The 23,129-nt window shown below is 37.1% G+C and overlaps 1 protein-coding gene across 3 annotated transcripts in view; it reads left to right on the forward strand.

Moving 5' to 3' along the window:
- Window positions 1-23,129, forward strand: part of MRTFA (myocardin related transcription factor A) — a 198,516-nt gene that overhangs the window by 52,051 nt on the left and 123,336 nt on the right. The gene's annotated exons all lie outside the window — the stretch shown is intronic.

Genomic DNA, 23,129 nt, shown 5'->3' on the forward strand with positions numbered 1-23,129 from the left:
ATCTGAGTGATATTTACCTCCTTTATTGAGTAGAACAATATAAAAAATTAAAAATTAAAAGATTTTAATTTTTAAGTAATCTCTGCATCCAACATGGGACTTGAACTTACAACCCCAAGATCAAGAAGTGTATGCTCTACTAAGCCAGGAGTCCCAGAACAATATGAAAATCTGAAACATGGGATGCCTTTTTTCTGTTTAAGATTGATTGGTATGTATGTATGTATGTATTTATTTATTTGTTTATTTGAGAGAGTGAGCAAGCAAAGGAGGGCATGAACAGGTAAGGGGCAGAGGGAGAGGGATAAGCAGACTTCCCACTGAGCAGGGAGCCCAACATGAGGCTTGATCTAAGACCTGAGCCGAAGACAGATGTTTAACTTACTGAGCCACCCAGGCGTCTCTCAGATGCCTTTATTAAGGATACTCTATATAATCATTTTCCTAAAGGCTTATGCTAACTTGAAGATCATGATTATGAAGAAAAGTCTCAGTTTTGTTGAGATTGAATGTGAAATTTTATGTTCGGTAGTATATGACTTTATGGGTGAACACAGGAAAGGAATAAGTTGTATATTGCATAACTGTAATCTAGAAATAGAAATATTACAAAGAGAAAGCCTATTTGTCTAATAAAACTAAAAATTGGGTCATTTATAAATAAGATACTATTTCAAATACTTCGATTTGTGCAAACTTCATAAAGTTTAATAGTAGAAATTGTTAAGGCCTTCGGTAAGTGAAACCGTAATACACTGTTGAAGGAAGTGTAATTTTTGGCAAGATTTTTTGAAATATATATATCCTATAAAAGGGATCCAAGGAGCCTTGGGTTTATACAAAAGGAAACATGTATTAGCATTTTTATTTTAGTTATATTTGTAATAGGAAACACTTGGAAATGTTCCAACAGTAGAGGAATGAATAAGCAAGCAGCAGTATTTTAATGCAGTTTATTACATAACAGAGAATGGACTAACCAGATTTCTGTGTGTCAACATAGATAAATCCTAGAAACATTATGTTGAGGGGAAAAAAAGCAAGTTACGAAAGGTTGAAAGTGATACAACTTAAGAATGTTAAAATAAAACAATGCTGTGTTGTCTATGAATCCACACATGAATGCTACAAAATTATTATTATTCTGAAAGATGTATTTGAGAGAGAGAGAGAGAGAATGTGTGCACATGCACATGAGCATGCCTGAGTGGAGGAGCAGAGAGAGGGAGGGAGGGAAAGAGAATTCCCAGCCAACCTGAGCTCTGAGCTCAAAGTGGAGCTTGATCCCAGGACCCTGAGATTGAGACCTGAGCTGAAACCAAGAATCGGATGCTCAACAAATGTGCCACCCAGACCCCCCTGCAAAATTATTTTTTAAAAACCCCTGGGTTAGAAGGAGATAAATTAATTTCACTAGGATTTTTATTTCTGTAGGGGGGGCAGAGAGGACAGTGGTATGAGCCGGAAACCAACTAACAGGTTTCTATTTCATAAGAAAATCTGAAGCAAAAATGGTATTAATAATTAATAATTGCTATATTTGGGTTATATTATTATGTTATTTCACTTTTCTGTATTGTAAATTCTTTCATAACTGAAAATGAAAAAAAGAAAAATTAAAACATTATATGACATTATTTTTTTTTTTATGACATTGGTTTTTAAATAACCAGCTGGCTTGTACATTTTTCCTCAGATGTTTTCGTATTAACTGTCATAGAAATAATTCATTCTAAAGGTCATGAACATTAGTTTTTTAAGAAGTGCAATGTAAGTGATGTGGATTATATCATATTTTTATTTTAAAATCCTCTCATCCATATTTTGATAGTTTTTTTTCTTGATTGGAAACTGCTTGATCAATGCAAGAACACATTATTGTGTTCTTGGCATGATTTAGTACTTAATTAAACATATACAGATTTTAAAAAAACAAAGTTAAATTAAAAAAAAACAAAAAAATAAAAATAAAATAAAAAAATTTAAAAAAACCCCAAACATACACAGGTTTTTATGTTTTATAATTAGGACTTGGCTTTTCCTCTGTGCAAACACCTGTGTAGTGGTAGTGTGAGAATGTTGCCAGCAAGTATTCCCTTCAGATTCTTTTACAGGCTTTGATTCTAAAGAAGGCTATAGACGAGTATGGTGTTAGCAGGCACTTACAAAATTGTTTGATGACTTAAAAGTTTATTGCTATTAATATTATTTTAAATAAACATTTATTGTTTATAGTAAGAGTGTAAATTACCATATGGAAGTGTTCTTTTTGAAGAGCTTCTTGGAGTACAACTTTTTAGAACTGAACAATGGAATGAGGGATAGATGACGATATTTATTTTAGCTACTCATCTTAAATCTGAGATAGCACAAGATATGCATGTCTTTATAAGACTTGGGGATTCCTTAGTATTTATCTTTTAAAGAGCAGACTTGAGGGCAGCCCTGTGTCTCTGCCTGTGTCTCTCTCTCTCTTTCATGAATGAATAAATAAAATCTTAAAAAAAAAAAAAAGAGCAGACTTGACTTGATATTCTCTCTAATACCAGTTTCCTTTCTGCCATTCTTAAAGGAAGAGATGTTACTAGGGTCTCTTCTGTTTATTATGGAAAATGTTCCCTTCCTTGTTTGCTTTTTTCCCAAGAAATGATTGAGTTTTTATATATATAGATTTTTTAAGAAATATTTTATTTATTTATTCATGAGAGACACAGGCAGAGGGAGAAGCAGGCTCCATGCAGGGAGCCTGACATGGGACTTGATCCCAGGTCTCCAGGATCACACCCTGGGCTGAAGGCAGGCGCTAAACCACTGAGCCACCCAGGCTGCCTGAGTTTTTATATTTTATTTTATTTTATTTTATTTTATTTTATTTTATTTTATTTTATTTTATTTATTTATTTTATTTTATTTTTTTGTTTTTATATTTTATTTTATTTTTAAAATTTTTTTAATTTTTTAAAATAAATTTATTTTTTATTGGTGTTCAATTTACCAACATACAGAATAACATCCAGTGCTCATCCCGTCAAGTGCCCCCTTCAGTGCCCGTCACCCATTCACCCCCACCCACAGCCCTCCTCCCCTTCCACTACCCCTGGTTCGTTTCCCAGAGTTAGGAGTCTTTATGTTCTGTCTCCCTTTCTGATATTTCCCATTCATTTCTTCTCCCTTCCCTTATATTCCCTTTCACTGTTATTTGTATTCCCCAAATGAATGAGAACATATAATGTTTGTCCTTCTCCAATTGACTTACTTCACTCAGCATAATACCCTCCAGTTCCATCCACGTTGAAGCAAATGGTGGGTATTTGTCGTTTCTAATGGCTGAGTAATATTGAGACCAGAAGAACTGTGGAACAGATCAACAAAACCAGGAGTTGGTTCTTTGAAAGAATTAATAAGATAGATAAACCATTAGCCAGCCTTATGAGTTTTTATATTTTAGATTGAGTTTCAAGTTAGACTTGCCTCTAGAGCAATTTTTAAAATTGAATTATAATTGTATAATTGGTATTAGCATTATGTTAGTTTCAGGTGCATAGCATAATGAGTTGTTAATTTGCATATGTTTCAAAATGATTGACAGTAAGTCTAGATTACATCCATGACCATATGTAGTTATAATATTTTTTCTTATGATGAGAACTCTTAAGATTTACTCTTAGTAACTTTTTTTTTTTCAAGATTTTATTTATCCATTTGAGAGGGGTTAGGGAGAGCACATGAGCGCTAGAGCTGGGGGAGGGAGAAGCAGAATCCTCACTGAGCAGGGAGTCCAGTGAGATGTGGGGCTTGATTCCAGGACCAGGATCATGTCCTGAGCCAAATGCAGGTGCTTATCCAACTGAGCCACCCAGGCACTCCTCTTACTAATTTTCAAATATGTAATATGGTATTATTAACTGTAGTTACCATGCTATACATTTTATCCCATAGCTTATTTTATAACTAGAAGTTCATACTTTTTGACCCCCTTCACTCATTTGGCCTACCCTCCACCTATGGCAGCCAGCAATTTGTTCTCTGTATCTATGAGCTTTTTTTTTAAATTTTTTTTAAGATTTTATTTATTTATTGGAGAGAGAGTATAAGCAGGGGGAGCAGCAGAGGAAGAGGGAGAAGCAGGCTCCCCACTGAGCAGGGAGCCCAATGTGGGATTCGATCCCAAGACCCCAGGATCATGCCCTGAGCCGAAGGCAGCCACTTAACCAACTGAGCCACCCAGGTGCCCCCTATGAGCTCCTTTAGAAAAAAATTTTTTAAGTAGGCTTTACACCCAATGCGGGTTTTTTTTTTTTTAATTTTTTAAATTAAAAAATTTTTTTTTATTTATGATAGTCATCACAGAGAGAGAGAGAGAGAGAGAGAGAGGCAGAGACATAGGCAGAGGGAGAAGCAGGTTCCATGCACCGGGAGCCCAACGTGGGATTTGATCCCGGGTCTCCAGGATCGTGCCCTGGGCCAAAGGCAGGCACTAAACCGCTGCGCCACCCTGGGATCCCCCAATGCAGGTTTTGAACTCATGACACTGAGATCAAAACTAAGCTGATGCAGGGTGGATACTCAATCAACTGAGCCAGTTAGGCACCTTTCTCCTTTTAAAAAATGTAAAAAAAAAATTTAGATCCCTCCCCTTCAAATAAATAAAATCTTAAAAAAATTTAAAAAATTTTAATTCTACTTATAAGGAGATCATATGGCATTTGTCTTTCTCTGTCTTATTTCACTTAGCATAATGTCCTTAAGGTCCATCCAGGTTGTTGCAAATGGTAAGACTTCATTCTTTTTTTATGGCTCAGTAGTATTTGTGTGTGTATGTGTGTGTATCATATGTTCTTTATTTATCCATTGATGAACAGTTAAGTATTTCTGTGTCTTGGCTATTGTAGATAATACTGCCGTGAATACAGACATGCTTTTTTGAGCATGCTTTTTGAGTAATACTCAAAAGTATTACTTTTTGAGTTAGTGTTTTCATTTTCTTTGGATAAATACCCAGAAGTAGAATTGTTGTGTCATATGGTAGTTCTATTAAAAATTTTTTAAGGAACCTCCATACTGTTTTCTCTAGTGACTGCACCAGTTTACATTTGCACCAGCAGTGCCCAAGTGTTCCCATTTCTCTACATCCTTGCCAACACTTGTTTTTTCTTATCTTTTTGATAATAGTTATTCTAACAGTGTGAAGTTATATCTCATTGTGGTTTTGATTGGCATTTTCCTGATGATAAGTGATTTTGAGCATTTTTTAAAATTTACCTGTTGGGTCTCTATATGTGTTTGGAAAAATGCCTATTCAGATCCTCTATCCATTTTATTTTAATTAATTAATCAATTAATTAATTTATTTATTTTTAAAATTCAGACAGAGAGAGAGAGAAGCAGAGACACAGGCAGAGGGAGAAGCAGGCTCCATGCAGGGAGCCCGACGTGGGACTCGATCCCGGGTCTCCAGGATCACACCCTGGGCTGCAGGCGGCGCTAAACCACTGCACCACTGGGGCTACCCCTCTACCCATTTAAAAAAATTTTTTTATTTATTCATTTGAGAGAGAGAGAGAGAGAGAGAGAGAGAGAGAATGAGACTGTGAGCAGGAGGGAGAGGGAATCTGAAGCTGACTCCACACTGAGCACAGAGCCTACATGGGGCTCAGTCCACAATGAATGAGATCATGACCTGAGCTCAAACCAAGAGTTAGATGCTCAACTGACTGCAACACCTAAGCTCCCCCTCTCTGCCCATTTTTTAGTCCAGTTTTTTTGAGCTAATTGAGTTCTTTATATATTCTGGATATTAACCCCTTGTAAAATATATGATTTGCAATGATTTTCTTCCTTTCAATAGGTTGCCTTTTCATTTTGTTGGTGTCCGTTGCTGTGTAGAAGCTTTTTCATTTTTTTTTTTAAGCTTTTTCATTTGATGTAGTTCTACTCATTTGTTTTTTGCTCTTAATTGCCTTTGCTTTTGCTGTCAAATCCAAAAATCATTGTCAAGACTGATGTCAAGGTTTTCTTCTAGGAGTTTTATGGTTTCAGGTCTTACATTTAAGTGTTGATTCAATTTTGAGTAAATTTACCAGGAATTTAAAATAGTGTAAAATAGTGGTCGATTTCATTTGTTTGCATGTGGCTGTCCAGTTTTTCCAGTACCATTTATTGAAGAGACTGTTCTTTCCTTGACTGTATATTCTTGGCTTCTTTAGAGCAGTGTTTTTGAGCTAGAGTATGTGGGTGGGGATGAGTAGTGCTATTGAAAAGATCATGAGGGCAGGTGGCTTAGCAGTTTGGCTCTGCCTTCAGCCTGGCATGGGATCCTGGGGACCCGGGATTGGGTCCCGTGTCCGGCTCCCTTGCATGGAGCCTGCTTCTTCCTCTGCCTGTGTCTCTGTCTCTCTCTGTCTCTCATGAATAAATAAATAGAAAAAAATCTTAAAAAAAAAAAAAAAAAGATCATGAACTCTGAGGAGTTTTTCAGGGCTGTAACCTAAATCAGTTTTAGGTTGAACAGATTATTTTCTCTGTGCTCTTTCCTTTTCTATCTAGCTTTTGAAGGCATGTCAGAAATGGGTAGTACTCTGGAGATGTCTAGTGTTTCCATAAACATGCCATGTTTGAAGCCAAGGTGCTATTTTATTTATGTATTTATTTTGCTGCATTTAGTCATTATCAATTAAAATGGCTAATACCTACTATGTACATAACATTATTTATTTTAAAAAAGATTTTATTAATTTATTCATGAGAGATACAGAGAGTGGCAGAAACGCAGAGGGAGAGAAGCAGGCTTCTTGCAGGGATCCCAATGCGTGACTTGATCCCAGGACCCCAGCATCGTAACCCGAGTCAAAGGCAGACACTCAGCCACTGAGCGACCTAGGTGCCCCTCTTTTTTCTTTTCTCTTCTTTTCTTTTCTTTTCTTTTCTTTTCTTTTCTTTTCTTTTCTTTTCTTTTCTTTTCTTTTCTTTTCTTTTCTTTTCTTTTCTTTCTTTTCTTTTCCTTTCCTTTCCTTTTCTTTTCTTTTCTTTTCTTTTCTTATCTATCTATCTATTCATTCATTCATGAGACACAGAGAAAGAGAGAGGGAGTGACATAGGCAGAAGGAGAAGTAGGCTCCCTCTGGGGAGCCCAATGCGGAACTTGATCCCAAGATCCTGGGATCATGACCTGAGCTGAAGGCAGACGCTCAACCACTGAGCCACCCAGGTGTCCCTTTTTTCTTTTTTTTTTTTTAATTACAATTATACGTGTTCCCAGGATGTTCTATAAGAATTCTACAAAAGAATATCACTGGATCATATTTAAGTTAGAAAAAATTGCTTAAAAATAATATGTTGAGTTCTTACTCTGTGTCCGCATTGTTATGAATACTTCTCGTGTATTAGCTCATCTAATCTTCACAGTAACTCTATGAGAGTTATTATCTCCATGAGGATTAGTAAATAAACCAAGGTCACATCACCTGGTAAATAGTGGAGGCATGTTAAAAAAAAAAAATCAGGTTCTTTGACTAAAGTATTTATGTTCTTTTTTTTTTTTTTTTTTTTTTATGATAGGCACACAGTGAGAGAGAGAGAGAGAGGCAGAGACACAGGCAGAGGGAGAAGCAGGCTCCATGCACCGGGAGCCTGACGTGGGACTCGATCCTGGGTCTCCAGGATCGCGCCCTGGGCCAAAGGCAGGCGCCAAACCGCTGCGCCACCCAGGGATCCCAAGTATTTATGTTCTTCACCGTAGTGGTTTAATAAAGTTACCATAGATTATTTATATCACCTGTAAAGCAAATAATTAAAAAAATTGGACTTTTTCTGTCTACCATAAGGTGAATATGTTTTTGTGAAAAATATCTGAATATATCTCAAAGTATCTAAATCAAGCATTTAACGGGCATCTTAGAACTTATATAGATCTATATGAGTTAGACTCTACCAATATTTACTGAGCGACTGAGCATCTTTTACGTACAAGGAACTGTACTAGCTGGTTGGGAACTAACATTTATTGAACAGTTGTTATATTTCAGATGGTCTTAGATTACTTTATTTCTTCAGCTCATTGATCCATACAGTAATTCTACTAGATAGGTATTCTCAAAGTTAGGCATGGAGAATTAAGCTCTTGTATCCCAAACAGCAATTATAGAATTTGAACCTGAGTCTGCCTGACAAAAAAGGCCCATTCCCCATTTCTGATTCATCTGTACTTCCTTGTGTCTAAATTTAAGATGTGTTCCCTGTTTCTAGGAGTGTATAATCTAGTTCAGGGGTTCACAAAGTGGATTCTGCAATGGATTGGTGGAGGTCCCTCATTCACTTTCAGAGAGTCCAGAGTTCAAAACTATTTTTATAATGATACTAAGATGTTATTGCTCATTTTACTGTGTTCATAATATGCACTGATGATGCAGAAGCAATGGTGGGAAAGATTATTGGCACCTTAGCATGAATTAATGGAGCGGCATAAAACTGCACTTGAGTCATGGCTTTTTTTTTCCTACTATACACTTACAGTGCAAAAAAAAAAATAGTTTCACTTACAGATGTCTTTGATGCAGCAGTAAAAACTTTTATGAATGGACACTCTAGTGTATATGTGTTGTTTTTTTTTTAAAGTTGTATTTATTTATTCATGAGAGACCGAGAGAAAGGCATAGACATAGGCAGATGATGGAGCAGACTCCCCGCAGGGAGCCCGATGTGGGACTGGATCCTGGGACTCAAGGATCACACCCTGAGTCGAAGGGAGCCGCTCAACTGATGACCCACCCAGATGTCCTTTGTGTATGTTTTATTAAAAATTGAGATATAAATCCTACATACACATAAATCACACGTTGTGCTTTGCCTGCAGCTCCTCCTGCTTGTGCTTTCTCTCTCTGTCAAATAAATAAATAAAATCTTAAAAAAAAGAAAGTCACATGCTTTACTGACTGAGCCAGCCAGGTACGTACCCTGGTACACTTTTAAAAGTGTACAATTCAGTGGTTTTTATCATAGTACGAGGTTGTGTTGGCTGTTACTACTATCCATCCAGTTCCAGAACATTCATCACCCCAGAAAAAAGCCCCATACTTTTGGGCAGTTATTACCCATTTCCCCTTTCTCTGGCACTAGGCAAAGACTAATCTACTTTATGTCTTTGGATTTTCCTATTCTGTGTTATTCCAGATAAATGAATTTTAGTACGTTCTTTTGAATAAATACTTCTTGGTTTGCTGTATGCCTTTAGGGCCACCCGGAGATGTAGTTTTTTTGTTTGTTTTGAGAAAAAGAGTAGAGTACAGAGTAGGGTGGAGGGAGAGAGCCGGGGTGGGGGGAACGTGAGAATTTAAAAAAAAAATGTTTTTGGAACGTGAGAATTTTAAGCAGGTTCCATGCTCAGTGCAGAGTCTAACTCAGTGCTCCATCTCACAACACTGAGATCATGACCTGAGCCAAAATCAAGAGTCCGATGCTTAACTGAGTGAGCCACCCAGGTGCTCCAAGATGTAGAAATAAAAAAAAAAAAATTTTTTTTTTCCACTGCTTAGGTTCACCTGCCTGGCTCAGTCAGTGGAGCATGCGACTCTTGATCTTGAGGTTGTAAGTTTGAGCCCCACATTGGGTGTAGAGATTACTTTAAAAAGTTTCACCATTTAAATGGAATAATACAATATGTAAGTCTTTTGTATCTGGCTTATTTCACTTAGAATAATGTTTTCAAGGTTTATCCATGTTGTAACAGCTACTTTATTCCTTTTAAAAAAATTTTTTTAGGGGATCCCTGGGTGGCTCAGTGGTTTAGCGCCTGCCTTCAGCCTAGGGTGTGATCCTGGAGTCTTGGTATCAAGTCCTGCATCAGGCTCCCTGCATGGAGCCTGCTTCTCCCTCTGCCTATGTCTCTGCCTCTCTCTCTCTGTGTCTCATGAATAAGTAAATAAAATCTTTAAAAAAAATAAAAATTTATTACTATTTTTTAAAAGATTTTATTTATTTATTCATGAGAGAAATAGGCAGAGATAGCGAGGGAAGCCGACTCCTCACAGGGAGCCCAGGGTGCAACTCAATCCCCACACCTGGGATCACGCCCTGAGCTGAAGGCAGACGCTCAACCGCTGAGCTACCCAGGTGTCCCCTCCGCCTTTTTAAAAAAATAAAGCTTTATTGAGATACATAATTCAAGTGCCATACAAGCCATACATGTACAATTCCGTGGGTTTTGGTATATTCACAGCTATGTGCAACCCTTACCACAGTCAATTTTAGAGCATTTCCATCACCTCAAAAGAAACCTGTGTTACCTGGTAACCATTTAGTTACCACAATCTCCCAAGTCTTTCTCCTACTTCCCCTTTTCCTAATAAAGAACCACTAATTTACTTTTGATAGGTTTCTTTATTCTGCACTTCCATATGAGTGGAATCCTAGAATACGATTTCATATGTTTTCTCTTTCTCCATATCCTTATAATCTTTTTGGTTCTAAAAAAAAAGAAACAACTTTTTGGTTCTAGTTCTTCTAGTGGGTGTAAAGTGGTATCTCATGGTAGTTTTATTTCATATTCCCTAATGACCAATGATGTTGAACATCTTTTTATGTGCTTATTGGCTATTTGTATACTTTCTGTGGAGAAGTATATAATCAAATTGTTTGCTCAATCTTTTATTGTTGAGTTATGCATTCTTTATATATTCAGGGTATTAATACCTTATCAGATATATATTTTGTAAAGTTTTTCTCCCATTCTGGTAGGTTTTCATTTTCACTTCTTGATGGTATCATTTGATACAGAAAATTTAAAAATTTTGATGGTTCAGTTTATCAATTTTTTTCTTTGGTTTTACTTTATTTTAGGTACAGCTAAAATATTAACTATTTAACTAATATTAAAATATTAACTATTAACTATTGTCTAATTGAAGGTCATGAAGATTTACACCTATGTTATCTTGTAAGAGTTATTTTTAACTCATTTTTAAATCTTTGATCCATTTTGACTTAACATTTTATATAGAGTGAGGTAAAGGTTCAACTTTTTTTTTTTATGTGAATATCTGATTGCCCCCGCACCATTTGTTGAAAAGGTTATTCTTTCTCCCTTTGAATTGTCTAGACATTAATTGTTCATCAGTCTGTTTTCATTGGGCTGGAGTAATTTTTTAGGCCAAAGGTTTGTTCTGACCTAGAAGAGGCTAGGCTCTCAGCTGTCTCTTTCCCTAGTTCTTACTAGTTGAACTAGCTACCTGGCCTGCGGCTCGTTCCTCCTGATTAAGAGGAGCTATTTTTTGAGAATCTCTTTAGGCCTGAATTTCTTCACAGTCTGTCTCAAATAAAGTTAGTTCCTTTGTGGAGAGCATTGGAACTTCCCTTCCCTCCCCTGTCTTCCCCTCCCATTCCATTCACTTTCCTTCCCTTTTCCCTTTCTTTCAAGATTTCATTTTAAAGTAATCTCTACACCCAGTGTGGGGCTTGATCTCACAATCTCAAGATCAACATGCTCAGTTGACTGAGCCAGCCAGGCACCTTAGGAGCTGTCTTTTCTTACGGACCCTCTCTCTCCCTTGGACAGAACCTCTCAGTTATTAGTCTCGCTCTTGGCTAGGGTGGTAGCTTTTGGTCTCCTTGGCTTGTATCTCCTGGCATTGAGTCTTTGCTTTATGAGCTGCGGAGGATATAAGATCAAGGCCCCAGTATTCTCAGACTGCTGCACCTTGGATAGAGCCTCTGTTAATGGATGGGGGCGGGGTAGAGGAGGAGCCCATGATCTTCTGGTCCCACTTACCAAGAATTTAGCCTCTTCACCTTGGGTTGTAGGAGATGAGAAATGCTGGCAGCCTACTCCTTCTGGTGATTGATTGGGAGCCAGGGACAGAAGGAATGCTTTCTTAGCCACACCCACCTAGAGTGAAGCTTCCATCAAGCTGGGCTGTGGAGTGGATCATGATGGCTCATATGCCACAGATGTTCACTGTTACTAAGTTTTATTTTTTTATTTTTTAAAGATTTTATTTATTTATTCATGAGAGACACACAGAGAGAGACAGAGACATAGGCAGAGGGAGAAGCAGGCAGAGGGTAAGCAGGCTCCATGCAGGGAGCCTGACATGGGACTTGATCCCGGGACCCCAGGATCACGCCCTGGGCTGAAGGCAGGCACTAAATCGCTGAGCCACCCAGGGATCCCTGTTATTGAGTTTTAGTAGATTCCTTTGAATCTACTTTCCTATTTACTATATGACTACATTTCCGAGACTTAAATTTTTTTTTAATAGTTTTCAACAGCTTTGCTTGTTTTCCAGGGTAGTGTGTCCAGGGAGCCCCTTATGCTAAGATCCCAGAAGTAGAACTCTGTTATTTACACAATGTAACACTCTGGTTGGGATTAATACCAATTTAATTTCAGTGATATAAAACAACAGCTTTGCGCTTAACATAGCTCTGTTCTCTTCTTTCCTTTTGCTGTTATTGACACAAATTACATTTTTATATATTATGTGCTTGTCAACTTAGATTTATAAGTCTTTATGCAGATGTCTTTTCAGACAGGAGAAAGAAAAATATAATTTATATGGTCTTTCTGTTTATGTAATAGCCTTTATCAGTGCTCTTTATTTCCTCCTGTGGATTTGAGTTACTCTTTAGTATCTTAAACATTTTTAGTATTTATTATTATAAGGCAAGTCTGCAAGCTACAAATTGTCTCAGTTTTTTCTCAGAATGTCTTCATTTTTCCTTCATTTTTGAAGGATAGTTTTGCTTGATATAGAATCCTTCATTGACAGGCTGTTTTTGTTTCAGGATTTTTAAATATGTCAACCCACTGCCTTCTGGCTTTTCTGGTTTCTGATAAGAAATAAGCTGTTAATTGTATTTAGGATCCCTTGTACATGATGATTCACTTTTTTCTTGCTGTTTTCAGATTTCATTCTTTATTTCAGTTGAGTAACCTCAACTGATTGATTTGAAGTTCACTGTTTTTTGTTTTGCTTTTTTAATATGCATGCTCAACTCTGCTTGAACCCCTCTAGTGAATATTTCATTTCAGTTATTCTACTTCCTCAGAATTTCTATTTGGTTCTTTTTTAATAATTTCTATGTTTTTATTGATATTTTCTTTTTGATAAGACATCATTCCCTTGCTTTCCTTTAATTCTTTTAGGCATGATTTTCTTTAGCTCCTTTTTTTTAAAAAAAAATATTTTATTTATTTATTTATTCATGAGAAACACAGAGAGAGAGAGAGGCGGAGACATAGTCAGAGGGAGAAGCAGGCTTCATGTAGGGAGCCTGATGCGGAACTCGATCCCGGGACTCCAGGATCACGCCCTGGGCCAAAGGCAGGCACTAAACTGCTGAGCCATCCCTCTTTAGCTCTTTAAGCATATTTGAAATAATTAAGACCTTTGTAATAGTTGCAAATCCAAAGTTTGGACTTCCTCAGGGATAATTTCTTTTGCTATCATTATTAGCATGTGATTTTTTTTTCCAGTGTGCATTTTCTACTTTATAATCTTAAATGGCCACTCAAGCTTCAGCCATAATATTCTGTGTTCCAGGTAGCATGAAGGAAGAAGGGCTGCAAACATGCTTACTCCCTTTAAATATACTTCCTAGAGGTTGTATATGATACTTTCCCTTATAAACCATTGGCCAGAATGCTATCATATGATTACTCCTAGTTTCAAGGGAGTCTGGGAATTGTGATCATCAATTTGGATTGCCTTTTGTCTGAGTTTTTATTAATAAAAAGAAAAGAAGAATGGGTTTGGGGATATAGTTAGCATTTTATTTTTTTATTATAGTCCATCTCTTTGGTTGCTCTAATATATATGCCTACCTTTTTTTATACACATATGACACATTCACCTCATCCCAAGAGGGACTTCTCCAGTATTTCATTTAGTTATTGCATTCAGCTCAAAGCCTAGGATGTCTGAGTAATGTGCAGTCCTCTGACAAGATACTATTCCCAAAGCAATTAGTGTACAATAGGTGTAATAGAAATAGGATAAGAGCAATAAAAAATTACTATGCAGAAAAGGGGAGATAATAACATATAAAAGTCATAGCAATTACTAAATGTTGCTGTATAGGAAATTTGAAGACTTTCTGTCCTGGCAGAGGAATAAATTTCTGCATTAAGCATTGTTTTTAAGCCTGATGACTCTGGTATTTATTTACCTCTGTGCCTCACTCATCTCTACCCCACTCTAGCTTAATGGCATTTATGGTGAAGCTGTCTGAAGTAGTTGGCTTGTGTGAAAAGGCAACCCTAAGGAACCCCCTTTTTTTTTGTTTTGGCAATTAGTTTTATAGCCTTTATTTTATCGATTTTTCTTTTTTGTCCTCATCAGCTATATCACCCATCCCCCCATCCGTATGTCTCATTGCTTAATAAAATGGTAAATAGTAAGCACTCAAAATTGACGACTGAAAAGCTAGTGATCATAGTTCTGCGGTGGCACAACACCTGGTTAAGCCATTGCCTGATGATACTGGAATGCTACTATTTTAAGGGAAGTAGGAAGAATTCAGAATGTTGTATGTGTTGCCTGTTAGTAACTCTTAACAAAATTATACCAGAGTAGTAAAACTTTGACCAGAGCTAAGCAGTCAGTAAGCAGAGGTATAAAGGAATAGATCTTTGCTAATACATTTCTTTCCTGTGGCCTGCAACCCAAGTGGACTAAAAGCCTCTTACTTCGAAGCCTTATAGAGTAGAAAAAGTGAACCACTGCACTCCAAAGTACAGTGGCTGCCAAATGGAAATGAGACTGGAACTCTGCCATTTAAAGGCTATGAACCTACTTGATCATGTGTGTGATTTTTTAAAAGTATTATTGGATTTGGTTTGCTGATACCTTGGTGAAGATTTTTGCATCTATATTCGTGAGAGGTGTTGGCCTGTAGTTCTATTTTTGTGGTGTCTTTATCTGGTTTTGGTATCAGGGTGATACTGGCCTAGGTATGAATTTGGGTGTTTTCCTTCCTCTTCTATTTTTTTGGAATAGTTTGAAAAGAATAGGTATTAACTATTCTTTAAATATTTGGTAGAATTCACCTAGGAAGCCATCTCGTCCTGGACTTCTGTTTTTTGGGAGTTCTTGAGTACTAATTCAGTTTCATTGCTGGTAATCAGCCTGTTTACATTTCCTATTTCTTTGTCCTTTATTTTTTTGGTAGTTGATATATTTGTAGGAGTTTATCCATTTCTTCTAAGTTGTCCAATTTGTTGGTATATAGGTTTTCATAATATTTGTTGCATTTGTTTGTGTTTCTGTGGTGTTGGCTGTTATTTCTCCTTTTTCATTAAGTGATTTTCTTTGAGTCCTATTTATTTCTTGATCAATCTTGTTAGTGCTTATCAATTTTGTTGATCTTTTCAAAGAACTAGTTCTTGGTTTCATTGATCTGTTCTATTTTTTTTTTAGTTTCTATATCACTTGTTTCTATTCTAATTTTTATTTCCTTCCTTTTGCTGGGTTTGGGTTTTGTTCTTCTTTTTCTAGCTCCTTTAGATGTAAGGTTAAATTGTTTATATGAGATTAGCTCTAGTCTGAGTTTTACCTCTCTGGTATAATTTTGTTGCAAGTTACTAGAAGCAGACAACACTTTTGACATTCTGAATTTTTCCTGTTTCCCTTAAAATAGTAGCAATCCAGTATAATCAGGCAATGGTATAACCAGGTGTTTTGCCATTGCATAACAATGATCACTAGCTTTTCAGTCTTCAATTTTGAGTACTTAACTACTTACCATTTTATTTTATTTTTTCTTTTTATTTTATTTACTTTATTTATTTATTTATTTATTTATTTATTTATTTATTTATTTATTTATTTATTTATTTTAACTACTTACCCTTTTATTGAGTGATGCCACATATGTTACATTGTTTCTTATGAAGCATCTTACTCAGGGCACCAGATTCTGTATTAGGATTATATCCAACCGTTTGTGACCCCCCAAAAGTGAAATAATAGTAGTTTTAAACATGATATAAGTTTATTTTTCCTCTTGAAAAGAAGTCCAGAGATGGGTAGCCCAGGACTGGTGCAGTGCTATATAATGTCAGGGAACCATTTTCTTTCTATTTTTGTTGCCTTGCCATTCTAAGCATGTGGCTTTTTTCTCATAATCTAACATGGCTGCTTGCATTGCAATAACTCATCCATGTTCCAGCCATCAGGAAAGAGAAGGGTCCAAAGAATAATGTACCCAGTTTCTTTAAGGACATTTCCTGGAAATCACACTTAATACTTTTACTGTTGTCCCATTGGTTTAAACTCAGTCACATGGCCTAACTACAAGAGAGGCTGGGAAATGCAGGTTTTATTCTGGTGTGCACTTAGCTCAACTCAGGTGTTCTGTTACTTGGAAGAAGGGGAAAGTTGTTATTGGGCAACAACCTCCAGTGCCTGCCACAAGCATCCAGGTGAGGTTCTTTTACTTCCTGCTCATTGGTAGTCTCTAATATTTAAAAATGCTCCATAATTCTTTCCATTGTATTCTTTTTTTCATACCATCTAAGACTTCTGAGTTACTACATTCAGATGTTTTCTGCTCTTTGAGATATAAATCACCAGTGTGCTTTCTTTCTCCTTGATTGATTTAGAACCTTGCTATTTTAAGATATGCCGCCAACAAGATATTTGAAGGTTTTCATGCTGGTGTTCATTTACCTTTTCTTTTTTTGCTACCCACATCGTGCATGTTGCCTGCACAGATGCCTTCAAAATGTGCTGCACTGACTGCTGCTGCTATGTGTCTTAGCATTTTATAAATTCTCCAATAATTGCTCTTATGTGTAGTTGTAATGTGGAAACTCCTGCAGTGCTTTGAAGAAAACTTTTATTATTATTTGCTTTGTTTGGGGAATGAATCTCTTTGTGTCTGCTCTCTCTCCTTTATTTTAAAGTTTTAAATCTAATTATACTGAAGTTAAAATTATATTTAGTTATGTTTTACATTTTACTCCATCAAAATTCTTAGCACCTTTTTAGAAATAACAGTTGGCTGAGAGTAACATAACACTATTTGAAGGAGGAGGCTATCAGAAGAGAAGAATAATGAGTTATGACTTAGGACTGTTTTTATTTAAATTTTGCTGAGCTTTATTATGTTTCCAGAGAGTTAACCTTGACTGAAATCTTTTAATGACTATGAGAATACAAAAATGCATTTTATTTATTTATTTATTTATTTATTTACTTACTTATTTATATATTTTTAAGTAGGTTTCACACTCAGCATGGAGCCCAGTGCAGGGCTTGAGCTCATGACCCTGAGATAAAGACCTGAGTTGAGATCAAGAGTTAGATGCTGGGATCCCTGGGTGGCGCAGCAGTTTGGCGCCTGCCTTTGGCCCAGGGCCGGATCCGGGAGACCCTGGATCGATTCCCACATCAGGCTCCCGGTGCATGGAGCCTGCTTCTCCCTCTGCCTGTGTCTCTGCCTCTCTCTCTCTCTCTCTGTGTGTGTGACTATCATAAATAAAAAAAAAAAAAAAAAAAGAGTTAGATGCTTAACTAACTATGCCACCCAAGTGCCCCTAAAAATGCATTTTTAAACGCAAGCTCTTCATCATGTACCATGAGTGTAATGTAATGAGGCGGTGACTTTGTATGATAATAGATCTTGCCAGAGTAGATTCATTTAATTAAAAGGTTGCTTTTATAATTATTCAGAAGAATAATTGATGAGTATGCTGGCGATATACCTTGGTGTTTGAGTTCTTGTGTGTGTGTGTGTGTGTGTGTGTGTGTGTGTGTGTGTGTGTTTGTTTGAGTTCTAAGCTGCAGTGCTCTCATAGGTACGTGCATTGTCTGGAGGGTCCCTCATTGTGGAACCAGTATGTGCCTAGGAGCTATAGCCTGGCCTTTTATGCTTGACCCACAGACATGCTAGTCTTAAGTATACATTTTCTCTGAGTGAGGGTTGCTGTGTTTGGAAATTCCTAAAAACTGCAATAGTTTCTGTTTTTTTTTTCCTTTTCTGTGGCAAGATATTTCAATTCCAGTGTTAAAGAATATTTAGAGGCTCATGGGTGGCTTAGTTGGTTAAGCATCCCACTCTTGGTTTTAGCTCAGGTCATGATCTTAGGGGTCATGAGACTGAGCCCTGTATTGGGTTCTGCGCTCAGCTCAGAGTCTGCTCTCTCCCTCTCCTTCTGCCCCTCCCCCACTTGCACTCTCACTTGCTCTCAATAAATAAATAAAATCTTTTAAAAATATTTGATAAAGAGTTCAGGAAAATATTTATGGCTCCTCTTATAAGGAGGGAACATATTAATATATGGGAAGAGAGCACAGTGGGAAACCTAAGGATATGAGGCTCTGGCACTGGAAAATAGGATTTCTCTTCAAACGCTCTATTGTCATGTGGAAACAAAGCACAATACTGTAAATGTCTTCCCTTTCCCCCAACTGCTGCCTGTCTTCATCTTAGGTGAGGTTTGCCTCAACAAGTTTTTCATTCCAAAGTTAGTATGTTCAAAAATAACTATAGTTGACCCTTGAACAGTACAAGTTTGAACTACACAAGTCCACTTACATGTGGATTTTTTTGATAAATACAATACAGTACTGTAAATGTATTTTTCTTATAGTTTTCATAATATTTTCTGAAGCTTACTTTATTGTAAGAATACAGTATCTAAAATATAGTATACAAAATATGTGTTAACTGTGTGTGTTATCAGGAGGGCTTCTGGTAAAAGTAGGCTATTTTGTTGAGTTTTTGGAAAGTCAGAAATTTTATGCAGATTTTCAACTATGTGGCAGAGGACACCCAACCCTCTGTATTGTTCAACAGTTAGCTGTAGCTTTTTTCATATCATTCATACCTGAACAGGATAACTATGGCAGTTTTCTGTATTATGGTCTGGCAATGTTTTAGGTTTTCCTGGCTTATTGGAGTATGTTTTTGTTGTGAGAGTGGAAGTGACCAAAGAATTCCTAACTTGAAAAAAAAAATTCCTGGCCTGTCTCATGAATTATATGATGTTGGAGGTGATTGCGGTATTCTGGTCTTTTATATATAACCATGTAGACTTCTAAACATCCATCATTCCTTCCCCTAGAGAAGGAATCTCTAATATGATTCTACATTTAAAGATTGGAGTGGGGATCCCTGGGTGGCGCAGCGGTTTGGCGCCTGCCTTTGGCCCAGGGCGCGATCCTGGAGACCCGGGATCGAATCCCACGTCGGGCTCCCGGTGCATGGAGCCTGCTTCTCCCTCTGCCTCTCTCTCTCTCTCTCTCTCTCTCTCTCTGTGACTATCATAAATAAATAAAAATTAAAAAAAAAAAAAATAAAGATTGGAGTGCATTTGAACACCATAGAGGTAGGATTAGGAATTGTAAAGAAACCTGTAGTATTTGTGGGCATGAATATAGTTCAAGGAATGTAACAAGTCACCTTGTCAAAATAGTGCTTTCAATTTCAAGCAGCCTTTTTGTGGTGAAGGGGAATTTGGGTTAGGCATGAAGGCAGATTCTCAAATTTCTGTTAAATGTTTCCAATAAAATAGTACCTTGTAATTAAACTCTTCATACTTTTCATAATAACTTCCCATAAGACCCTTTAAGATAATAGGACAGGATGACAATTTAATTTTTATTCAGATCATATCATATCAAGATCATATCACCAAACTCAGTAATATGATATATTAAGATACAGATCGCATGTCATAACTTTTTCCCAAAACAACATTATTGCAATAATTACTAGAGGGCCCAGCAGCATGGTAAATTACATATCAAACTCAAAGTAAGGCAGCAGGCTAAGATTTTCTCCCCCCTCTTTAAATATATTTATTTATTTGAGAGACAGTGTATGTGCATGTGTGCCTGTGGCAGGGGAGGGACAAAGAGAGAGAGAGAGAGAATCCCAAGCAGACTCCAAGCTGAGTGTGGAGCCAGATGTGGGGCTTGATTTCAGGACCCTGAGATCATGACCTGAGCTGAAACCAAGAGTTGGACACTTAACCTACTGTATACCCAGGTACCCCCAGGCTAAGGTTTTCTACAGTTACCAAAGTGATCTTTTAAACACATAGTTCATATCCTATCACTTTATTACTTAAGCCTCCAATGTCATCCAGTTTTTTGAAGAATATAGTTCTCCCCTCCCACTTTGCTCTCTGGCCATTCTGGTCTTTCCTTGAAGATGCCAAGTTCATTCTTACCTCCTGGCTTTGAACTTTTACATGCTGTTTCCTCTGCTTAGCTAGCTGCTTCTTATCAAATTCCAGGAGTGCCAGATTGTGTAGTGGTTAAGGGCACAGTTCTGAAACCTAGTTGCCTACTTTGAAGCTATGTGACTTATCAGTGCCTTCATTTCTTCAACTGTAAAGAATTGGGTAATACAAGTAAATACCTTTGTGTTGTAAAGATTGAATATATACACATGAAGTGTAGTGTTGGCTATTATTCAATAAGTCTCACCTCAGATATCACCCCCTCAATGAGACCTTTCTTGACCATTTCATAAAAATTATCTACCCTGCCCCCTATATATATAATAGTTATTTGAAATTATTCTGTTGTATATTTATTTACTTTTATTTTTATGTCTCTCCCACTATAATGTTAGCTCCATGAAAGCAGGGATGTTTTCTGTCTGTTGCACTCCCAGTGCCTAGAACAATATATATTTATTGAGTGAATTCATTGAAGTCCAGTCCATCCCAGAAAGTCGTCTTAGGTGACTTAAGACTGAAAGGCCATTTGGGCTACTCAGTTGAGGGAAGATGTTCCCATGTGTACCTAGCATCATTAGATCATGTTCTAGCTACAGATATCTGGCAGGGGCTTGTCAAGAATGGTGTAAAGGTCATCAACAGAAAAAGAGTTGGTGGTGTCTGGGTGGTTCTGTCAGTTGAGGATCTGATCATGATCTCAGGGTCCTGGGATCGAGCCCTGCGGCTCAGTGGGGGAGTCTGCTTGTTCCTTCTGCCCCTCCCCCAGCTCATGATCTCTCTCTTGTTCTCTTTCTCTCTCAAATAAATAAATAAAATCTTTAAGAGAGAGAGAGAAAGAGAGAAAGGGAGTGGGTTGAGCCTGGGGATAAAATATGTATTCTATTTGTCTTCTGTTTTTATTTATTTCTGCTGCTTCAGCTGGTAAGTTCATGTCCCTTCATATAAGCCCTTGAGCCTACTTGTATCTTTAAGTTTGGGGACAGCTGGTTGTCCCTCAGCATTATAAAGTTACAACTTTATTGAGCTTCTTCTAAAATAGTATGAGTAGAAAGTACTGACACATAATTAGATACTCAGCTGTATACGATATTTTAGTAGTCAGAGGGATGGTCTAAGACCCAAAGTAGGCAATCTGAGACTAGGAATTCCTGAGTTACCAAGGGTGTCAGATGTGATAGCAGTTTATCCTTCCCTTATATTTGTACCTCTGCCTCTTTCTGTTACTCTCCCTTCCTTTTTTTTTCTTTTGTTCTCTTCCTATTCTTGTATTCTTTTCTGTTTCTCTCGTTCTACCTTCATTTCCATGTTTTCCTTCTCACATACCTAATAGAACCTCAAATATGTTCCATTACAGGATTCCCCCGATCTCTGGAAGTAGAGTGTTCCTATGAAACTTTTTGTAAGCTAAAATGGCATATAATGAAGAAGCAATTAATTTATATAAGAAAATGTTTTAGCATTCCCAAACCCAAAAAATAACCTTGCTTAGGCTTTTCTGGTACCTTAGGACACATTTTGCCAAGGATGCACAAACTAAATTGAGATAAAGTACAGAAGTGCACAGACACAGTTTGAAGTTCTCGTGGCTGGATGCTGAGATGCCCAGTGTAGTCCCAGTGAAGGAGCTTTGTGGGGCTGCTGTTGCTGCTTGAGTATGGGCTGGCTGTAAAACAAACGCTGAGTGCTATTTTCGGTTTTTGCCTTTTCCCTAAGAGCAAAAATCCTCTTCAGATTTCTTTTGGTCAGCAAAAACAGGTATTAATTTAGGTTTTTCATAAAAGTAGGTATCATAATGCAAAGTTTTAAAATCTGGGAGATATCTTTATTTGGGTTTGGCTTCTGCACCCAACATCCAAAATCAAATTCATCATCCCCTCAGATAAAATTCCTTCTCCCTTCTTCCCTGTTAGCAGTCACTCTGGCTCAAAACTATGAAATCATATTTGACATTTCTGTTTCCTTCACCCTCTGCAATCAAATGCAAACATATCCTGCTACATATAAATTGTCTCGTTCGTCCCACATTAATTCAACAAAGATCTGAGTTCCTGCTCTGTGTTAGATACAGTTCTGTGTTGTGTGGCATTTCCCTTCTACGAGGACTACCCAAATTCAGGATCTCAACACGTTATACTTTGCCTAATGAAGTGGCTTCAGAACTTTTTTCCCAGTCTCGTGTTCCTTTTTTTCAAACCAGTATTTCTGTAAAGCAGGTTAATAATGCCAGATTAATTCTCTAAAGCAGGTTTACTGATCTCATTCTTTACTTCCGAGAGCTAAACTCAAGCTTGCTGGTCCGGGTGACAACTCATATAAGTCGCAATTGAACCATATGATCTACCAAACTGGACTGCCCTTTTAGAACATAAATCCACATGTTCTCACATCCATGTTCCTGTTCATGCTGTTTTGTCTCCTGAGATAACATAAGCTTCCTGAGGGCAAGAACTTTGTTTTATTCATTGTAGTATCTCTACAACTCAGAATAATACCTGGCATGTAATAGGTACTCAGAGTAGATATTTGTTGAAAGAATAAATGAAAATTAAGTGAAACTTGTCAATCCTATTCATTTTTTTTTTTTTTTTTTTTTTTTTTTTTTTTCCTATTCATTTTTTATGGCTATTCTCAAATATTAATATTACCTCTCAGGAAGCCTTTTCTTTTTTTTTTTTTTTTTTTTTTTTTTAAATTTTTATTTATTTATGATAGTCACACAGAGAGAGAGAGAGAGAGAGGCAGAGACGTAGGCAGAGGGAGAAGCAGGCTCCATGCACCGGGAGCCCGACGTGGGATTCGATCCTGGGTCTCCAGGATCGCGCCCTGGGCCAAAGGCAGGCGCCAAACCGCTGCGCCACCCAGGGATCCCAGGAAGCCTTTTCTAATCTTCTGTATATTTCTATTTAAGTATAAATACCTATCTGTAACAGAACTTTTATCCCTC

Source organism: Canis lupus, chromosome 10 (genome assembly GCF_003254725.2).
Source record: "Canis lupus dingo isolate Sandy chromosome 10, ASM325472v2, whole genome shotgun sequence".
Classification (NCBI taxonomy): domain Eukaryota; kingdom Metazoa; phylum Chordata; class Mammalia; order Carnivora; family Canidae; genus Canis; species Canis lupus.